Here is an 8,791-nt window from a genome sequence, read left to right on the forward strand (position 1 = left end):
CGCAGTTCGTGGGTTCGAGCCCCGTGTTGGGCTCTGTGCTGACAGCTCAGAGCCTGGAGCCTGTTTCAGATTCTGTGTCTCCCTCTCTCTCTGACCCTCCCCTGTTCATGCTCTATCTCTCTCTGTCTCAAAAATAAATAAATGTTAAAAAAAAAAAAAGAACATGTAGTTCCTTTAAATTGGACAATTCTGAAAGGTAGTCAGCTATGATAAAATTGGAGACCTTGTCCATGATACAAAATGTTTTCACCATCACTCATCATCTCTACCAAGAACAGTAAATGGCTTACAATAGTTTAAAGATCTGGCTTTTATACTATTATCTCTATCAGCAACATCTTGTAGCAATTTGTACACTTTAGCTTCACTTTCTTTACAGCAAGAGCTTCTTGCCTCTGAATGATGCAGCGAATGCATTTATTTTTGAAGCTATCTCTGTATCTTTATCCCAGAATCCAAATTTTATTCTAGACAAAGCAGCTCTTCCACCAGTGGTTATTTTGACGCAGTTTTTCCATAAAACATTGTTTTTGTTATGGAATTCATATATGTTGGGAATATATTTTTCTCCATCAGTACATCTTTCCATTATTCAGTAGCTCCCAGCCCTATCAGAGCAACACGCCCTTTTTATTATGACAGCATCCCCTCTATTATCTTAAAATGGAATTAATTCGTAGTTTCGAAAACTACGTCTAATGTATTGACAATAAGGGAGAAGTAAGAGAAAGTAAATTATAATAAAATAGACTATCTCTCAATATGTAAAATTCTCAGACAAACCACACTAGAAGACATAAATAAAAGGATCAGGGGCTGGTATTGCCTTTGGTGAATACATTTTTGTTTAAGACAAATTTCCATCCAATTACTGCTACAAAATTGCTTCTCAAATTTTGATGTGTATACACGTCACTTGCGGCTCCTGTTAAAATGTGGATTGTGATTTCAGAGGTCGAGGACCAGGCATTTCTAGTAAGTTCATAAGTGATTACAGTGCTACTGGTCCCCTTAAAGCTGGACACTTTGAATAGGGAGGGTGAACACAATTTCTTTATATTGACATTTAAGTGTGACAGTTACAACTGTTGACTGATAAAGGTGTTGCCATGGGTAACATAATTTTCCAAATAGCCTCAAATAAATTCAGGTCAGATTTTGCTGCCAAGTGAGTTATAAACAATCAGTTCATGACTGTTGAATGAACAAGAGTTGTTGGTAAACAGCTCTTAGCAAAGTTCCAAACAATTTTTCCTCAGTTTGGACACTGGTTACATTCTCCAAAAAATGCAGTGTATATGAAAAGTGTGAAAGCAATATTTTGAATGTATACATAAAACAGAGTTTAGGTTAGGGGCGCCTGGGTGACTCAGTAAGTTAAGTGTCTGACTTCGGCTCAGGTCATGACCTCACAGTTGGTGGGTTCGAGCCCCCTGCATCAGGCTCTGTGCTGACAGCTCAGAACCTGGAGCCTGCTTCAGATTCTGTGTCTCCCTCTCTCTCTGCCCTTCTCCCACTTGTGCTCTGTCTCTCTCTGTCTCTCAAAAACTCTGTTTTTAAACAGAGTTTAGGTTCTAGGCTCAAATAATTATCAGATTTTTCACCTACATGAATGTCCAATAAAACCTTTGGAAGTTGTGTGGGACAAAGAACGACTCTTCATTGTACAAAATCATTGCACACACAGCAGACCTCTAGCATCCCTGGCCTGTACCCATCACATGCCAGTAAATGGCCCCTAATCATTGTTGATCAAAAATGTACCCACCCCATTTCCAAAATATTCTGGTGAGACAGGCAGTATGACTTCTGCTGATTAACACTGCTTAAGTGAAACTCAAACATTACTGTTTGCATTTAATTAAAACAGAATCCAACAGAAACCCAGACATTATAGAAACATTCATTCTTTCCTCCAACTGTATAGCAAGCCTCCAACAATGTGTAATTTGTTGTAACACTTGTTCCTTACATTCTCCCACAACTTGATTTATGCATCTTCCATAATTATTTGCTGATGCTTGGTGCCATATTGTTTTCTTCACATTATTTTAATTGTTTTTACTTCAATAGAAACTGGAGGGAGGATACCTGCATTTACCAAAATATTTTATTAGAACAGTTTTCTTCTTGGGCGCCTGGGTGGCTCAGTCGATAAAGTGTCCAACTTCAGCTCAGGTCATGATCTCATGATTCGTGAGTTCCAGCCCCATATTGGGCTCTGTGATGACAGATCAGAGCCTGCAGCCTGCTTCAGATTCTGTGTCTCCCTCTCTCTCTCTGCCCCTCCCCGGCTGGCTCTCTCTCTCTCTCTCAAAAATAAATAATAAAACATTTAATTTTTTTTAAAAACAACTTTATTTATAAATAAATAAATAAATAAATAAATAAATAAATAAATAATATTTTCTTCCTACTCTTCAGAAAATTGTAAGTCCAGTTATTTTTCTTGGGTTGTATAGTTTAATGTTTGCTCTCAGAAATTCTGATTTATAGGTAATAAATAAATTATAAGCAGAGTATTCCTTATATTAATCCTATTTTTTCAGTTAATCACTATAAAGTAATTTCTATAGGCTTCAACCTTATGAAAATAGGTTGATTAATATAGAATATATACACACCAAGAAATCTCTTCTCATAATTTTGTTTACAGAACTTTAAGAAGTCTGTTAGGCTAGCACTTAACAGAGATTAATTTTTGCAATAAATGTTAAAATGCAACTTAGATTCAATAGTTAAAAATGAGAAATATACTAATTTCTGTTTTTTCTTAGAGTTTTGTTTTTATATAATTCAGCTAGCCATACACCAAATACAGCATATGGATAGTAAGCAATGTAAATTTTAAATTTTACACAAATTACATATATATCACCAAAATTTTGCATATAAATATTGAAGACAACAATGAATAACTTGAAATCTGTTCAAAGAAGTTTAAAAAAATGAAGCAACTAGTTACGTACAAGGGAACACCCATAAGGCTGTCAGCTAATTTTTCAGCAGAAACTCTGCAGGCTAGAAGGGAGAGGTATGACATATTCAAAGGGCTGAAAGGAAAAAACTTACCATCAAGAATACTCTTCCTGGCAATGTTATTATTCAGAATTGGAGGAGAGAGAGTTTCCCAGACACAGAAAAGTTAGAGGAATTTATCACCACTAAACCAGCCTTACACAAAATATTAAGGAGACTTCTTTAAGTGGAAAAGAAAAAGCCATAAGTAGAAATAAGAAACTTATGAAAGAAAAAATTCCATTGGTAAAAACAAACATGTAATTAAGTTAGTAGTTCATCACTTACAACCAAAGCTTACATGAAAGTTAAAAGACAAAAGTGGTAAAATAGATATATCTCTATAAAATTAGTTAACGAATACATAAAATAAAAAGATGTAAAATATGACATCAAGTTCATAAATTGCAGTGAGGGAGTAAAAATGTAGTGCTTTTAAAATGTGTTTGAACTCAAGTGACTTAAAACCTAAAATAGACTGCTATCTATAGGGTGTTATATATGAACCTCATGGTAACCACAAACTAAAAACCTATTAGTAGATAAACAAAAAATAGAAAGGAATCAGGGAATATCATCAAAGAAAGTCATCAAATCACAAGTGAAGAAAGCAAGAGAAGAAGTGGGGGAAAAGTACAAAAATAACCGGGAACAATTAACAAAATGGTAACAAGCGCATACATATCAATAATTACTTCAGATGTAAATGGACTAAATGCTCCCCGTCATAGGCTCTATATGAAAGATATAAGGTGACTGAACGGATAGAAAAACAAGACCCATCTGTATGCTGCCTACAAGAGACTATCTTCATACCTAAAGACACACACAGACTGGAAGTGAACAGATGGAAAAAGATTTCACACAATAGAAACAAACTAACAAAGAAGCTGGGGTAGCAATATTTATATCAGACAAAATAAACCTCAAAACACACTACCAGGAATGCCCAGGTGGCTCAGTTGGTTAAGCAACCGACTCTTGATTTCAGCTCAGGTCATGATCTTGCATTTTGTAGGTTTGAGCCCCATGTTAGGCTCATGGTGACATCTAAAAAATTTTTAAGTTTTGTTTTAAAATAAAATCAAACAAACTAGCAAGAGACAAAGAAGGGCATTGCATAATGATAAAGGGATCAATCCAGCAAGAGGATATAACAATTATAAATATCTATGCACCCAACATTAGGAAAATCTAAATACATAAAGCAATTATTAATAGACATAAAAGGAGAAGCTGACAGTAATATAATAATAGTAAGGGCCTTTAACACTCCACTTACATCAATGGAGAGATCATCCAGATGGAAAATTAATAAGGAAACAGTAGCTTTGAACAATACATTAAATCAGATGAACTTAACAGGTATATAAAGAACATTCCATCCCAGAACAGCACAATATACATTCTTTTCAAGTACACCTGGAATGTTCTCCAGAACATGTTAGACTACAAAAGAGTCTCAATAAATATAAGAAGAGTGAACTTATATTAAGTATCTTTTCCAACCACAATGGTATGAAACTAGAAATCAATTAAAAGAAAAAAAAAACTGGAGAAAAATAAACACATAGAGTCTAAACATGCTACTAAACAGCCAATGGGCGAATGAAGAAATCAAAGATAAAATTTTAAAAATACCCTGAGACAAATTAAAATGGAAACACAACATTCCAAAATCTTTGGGACACACAAAAAAAGCAGTTCTAAGAGGGAAGTTTACAGGGATCCTGGCCTACTTCAAGAAACAGGAAAAATCTCAAATAAACAATCTAGTCTTGCACCCAAATTAATTAGAAAAAGAACAAAACCCAAAATTAGTAGAGCACTGGCTTTTGGGGTCTGGCTTATTTTACGTAAGGTAATGTCCTAAAGTTTCATGCATATTGTAGCAAGAACTTCCTTCCTTTTTAAGACTGACTAGTATTCCACCATATGTAATATGTATTATATTATATCACATTTTGCATTTTGGTAGGTTTTGTGTGTCTAGTAATTTGTTCATTTTATCTAGGTTATCCAATTTTTTGATGTACATTGTTCATAGTACTCTCTTATAATTATATTTCTACAGAATCAATTGTAATGTCCCCACTTTCATCTCTGATATTAGTAATTGTGATTTTTGCTTTTTTTCCCCTTAGTCCATCTAGCTAAAGGCTGTCAATTTTGTTGATCTTTTCAAAGAACCAAAATTGTTTTCATTGAGTTTCTCCTTTTTTTTTAGTCTGTATTTCACTTATCTCCGCTCTAAAATTTAGTATTTCCTTCCTTCTGCTAGCTTCGGGTTTAGTTTGTTCTTCTTTTTCTAGTTCCCTAAGTTGTAAAGTTGGGTTGTCGATTTAAGATCAGAAAGTGTCTATTTTTTTTCTTAGCATTTACAACACTCCAAAAATTGGGAACCCTGAGTATGCTCACACACAAACTCTAAACATTAGAAAAGCAGATTTCAAAAAACATCTAAAGAAATTTTTGACGTGATTACATAGCAAGAGACTATTCAAGGAATGTTCTTGAAGTTTCTTGGCCCTCCAAAGTATAGATAGAATAGATGGAAAGAGGAACCCAAAATTCAAAAGAGTAAGAATTTTATTAGAAAATATCAAGCCCTGGGGTGCCTGGGTGGCTTAGTAGATTAAGCGTTCAACTTTGGCTCAGGTCATGATCTCACAATCTCTGTGTTTGAGCCCCCCATTGGGCTCTGTGCTGGAGCCTGCTTCAGATTCTGTGTCTCCCTCTCTCTCTGCCTCTCCTCTCCTCTCTCTCTCTCTCAAAAATAAATATTAATTTTTTTTTTAAGTGTGAAGCCCTGAATAAGGGGACTCATGATAAATACTAAGTTCAAATTTAAAAGACTATTTCCAGGGCGTCTGGATGGCTCAGTCAGTTAAGTGTCCAACTTCAACTCACATGATCTCACAGTTTGTGGGTTGGAGACCTGCATCAGGCCCTGTGCTGACAGCTCAGAGCCTGGAGCTTGCTTCAGATTCTGTCTCCCTCTCTCTCTGCCCCTCCCTGGCTTGCACTCTGTCTCTCTCTCTCTCTCTCTCTCTTTCAAAAATAAACATTCAAAAAAAAATTTTAAATACTATTTCTTAAAGAATATTTCTCTTCCTAGAGAACTCTTAGCTCATCTAAGTTCCAGTTTCTAAACCTAGGTGTATGACATTCCAGCCACTAAAAACATTGTAGTTGCAATCGCAGAGTCTGTGCTTGGTAATGAAGAGTCAGGAAGAATATGAGAATCACCAGGAGACTGAAAAAACGAAAACTGGTTTCCAGTGTTCAACAACAAAAAAAAATGTGACTCTAGATAAAATGAACTAATTGTTCAGCCATAATTTGTTGAACACCTAACCTATGCTAAACACCAAGCATAGTTTGGGGAGACAATAAAAAAATAGAATCCCTAACCTATAGCTTACATTCTAGTGGAGGGCCCAGATTAGATCATGAAAAGATACAGAGCTGGGGCACCTGGGTGGCTCAGGCAGTTAAACGTCTGACTCTTGGTTTCGGCCCAGGTCATGATCTCACAGTTCTTGAGATCCAGCCCTGTGTCGGGCTCCGTGCTGACAGCCCAGAGCAGGCTTGGGATTCTCTCTCTCCCTGTCTCTCTCTCTGTCCCTCCCCTGCTTACACTTTCTGCCTCTCTCTCAAAATAAATAAATAAACTTAAAAAAAAAAGTTACTGTACTGCAGTAGAGATTAGTGTTACAACAGAGACCAGAAAATAGGTACAGTGCAAGGGTAGAGAGGGATAACCTTACGCTACCTGGAGAGGTAGACAGGGCTTAGGTGCAGATAAAGAGAATGACCTTCACCAGCTGATGAATGGAAATGCTAGGGAAGAAGAATGAGGAAAAAGCAGGGAGAGAAGGGCATGGAAGTTTCTTCTGATGTGTGAAAGAAGAAAGGCTATCTTCAGAGTGGGGGATGTTCTGGCAACAGCCATCTTAAGCTGGGCTTCTGGTTCATATGTCAGATTGGACATATATGTTGGAGGGCAGATGACAATGGTTTTACTTGGGCGTCATTTAATACAGGTAGGGCTTTAAGCTAATCAAGTTATCTGTTCCTCCGATATTATTTGGAGCCATCGAAGAGGGCACTGTGTCAAGACAGTTGGCTGGTCACTACTGACTGGTGGTTTCCACTGGACATCAGCAGGAACACCTGGGCACTGACTTGACACCCATGTGGCTCCCTTGTGCAGATGACAGGCTGAGGCTGTGTTCTCTTGATCTAGGGCTTTCATGACTGTGATATCTCCAAGTCTACACCTCAGCCTTCCTTGAATTCCTCTGACCTGTTCACTAATACTCACTCTTAGGAGAGCCTGGGTAGCTCAGTCGCTTAAGTGTCCGACTCCCGATTTTGGCTCGGGTCATGATCTCACTGTCATGAGGTCCAGCCTCGTGTTGGGCCCCATGCTGGCCATGGAACCTTCTCCAGATTCTCTCTCCCTCTCTCTCTGCCCCTCCCCACTTACATGCATGCTTTCTCTATCTCTCTCTCTCTCAAAAAAAAAATATATAATATATACATTTATATATATATTTATATATATTATATATATATATATATTCAATCTGCAAGTATGCATGTGAACATTTCTATTTGGCAGCTAGTCCTGCAGCTTTTGACATTAAAGATCAAAATTCTCTTACCCTTTTTTTCTGGTTTTGTGTACCCATATCCCCTCAAAGTGCCAGGTGACTATTGTCCAATTCTTTGAGCTGGGGGGAAGGGAAGATAACAGAGTGAATGGTGGAAGGGACTGAATAAAATGCGTGCATGGGAGAGGACAAGAGATGGGAGTGGAGATAGAGAGGCAGTTAACCAAATTGTTTACAGTGCTAAGTAATGAGATTTTGAGTGGCTTTTGTTTTCTCTTTAATGCATTTATGTTAAAAACCTGTTTACAAAGAGCCACTTATTACTTTTATAAACAGAAAACTACTCATGAATATTATTATTTTTCTCAGATAAAGAAGAATCACAATGAGTCAGCAGGAGTTCCCCAGGAATTAGTTATCATAAATAAACCTGATATAATATTTAGATAGAGCTACTAAGTGGATAAATCAGGAGAATACATATACATGGTATTTCTGATTATTTTATTATGTGGAACCAAAATTGATTAAATAATCTCCAAAAAGTGTTTATCATAATGTGTGACTCTCAACCTAGAGTAATGCCTTTAGCGAATTGCCACAAGGCCCCACATAGCTTCATCTAATAACTTACATGAAAAAAACAAATTTGTGTTTATTAAATTTGCAGCTGGAAACTGAGGAAAAGATATCAGAAGCACGATTCACAATAACTTCAAAGGAACAGCAGCATGGGTTATATTACTGAGATACCAAGCAGTGATATGTGTCCAGTTCAGCAAACCAGCTCTCCATGCCTGTGATGGGAAGCGACTGGAGAGAGAGTAGGTACAAGACCAACAACCTGAGCTGCCTGCAGGCTCGGGAAGATCTGCAAACACTGGTTCCCTAGCCCAAAGCTACCATGATGTTAGGCATCCTTAATGAAGACGCCACACCTGGAACAAGGTGAGGACTGTTCCTCCATTCTCTGATTAGATGGCAACCTTCATCACTTGCATATCTGTGCCCTACTGGCCCAATTGCATTGAGTGGGGGAGTGGGGAAAGGAGAGATGGCCCTCATCCCAGAGAATTTGGGAGCTATTTTCCAGTGCCAGTGGACCAATACTACCTACGGCTGCTGGTATTCTTGGAGTCCACGCACTTGTTTGG

The sequence above is a fragment of the Puma concolor genome, chromosome C2 (assembly GCF_028749965.1).
Source record: "Puma concolor isolate L17-30 chromosome C2, mPumCon1.1.hap2, whole genome shotgun sequence".
NCBI lineage: Eukaryota > Metazoa > Chordata > Mammalia > Carnivora > Felidae > Puma > Puma concolor.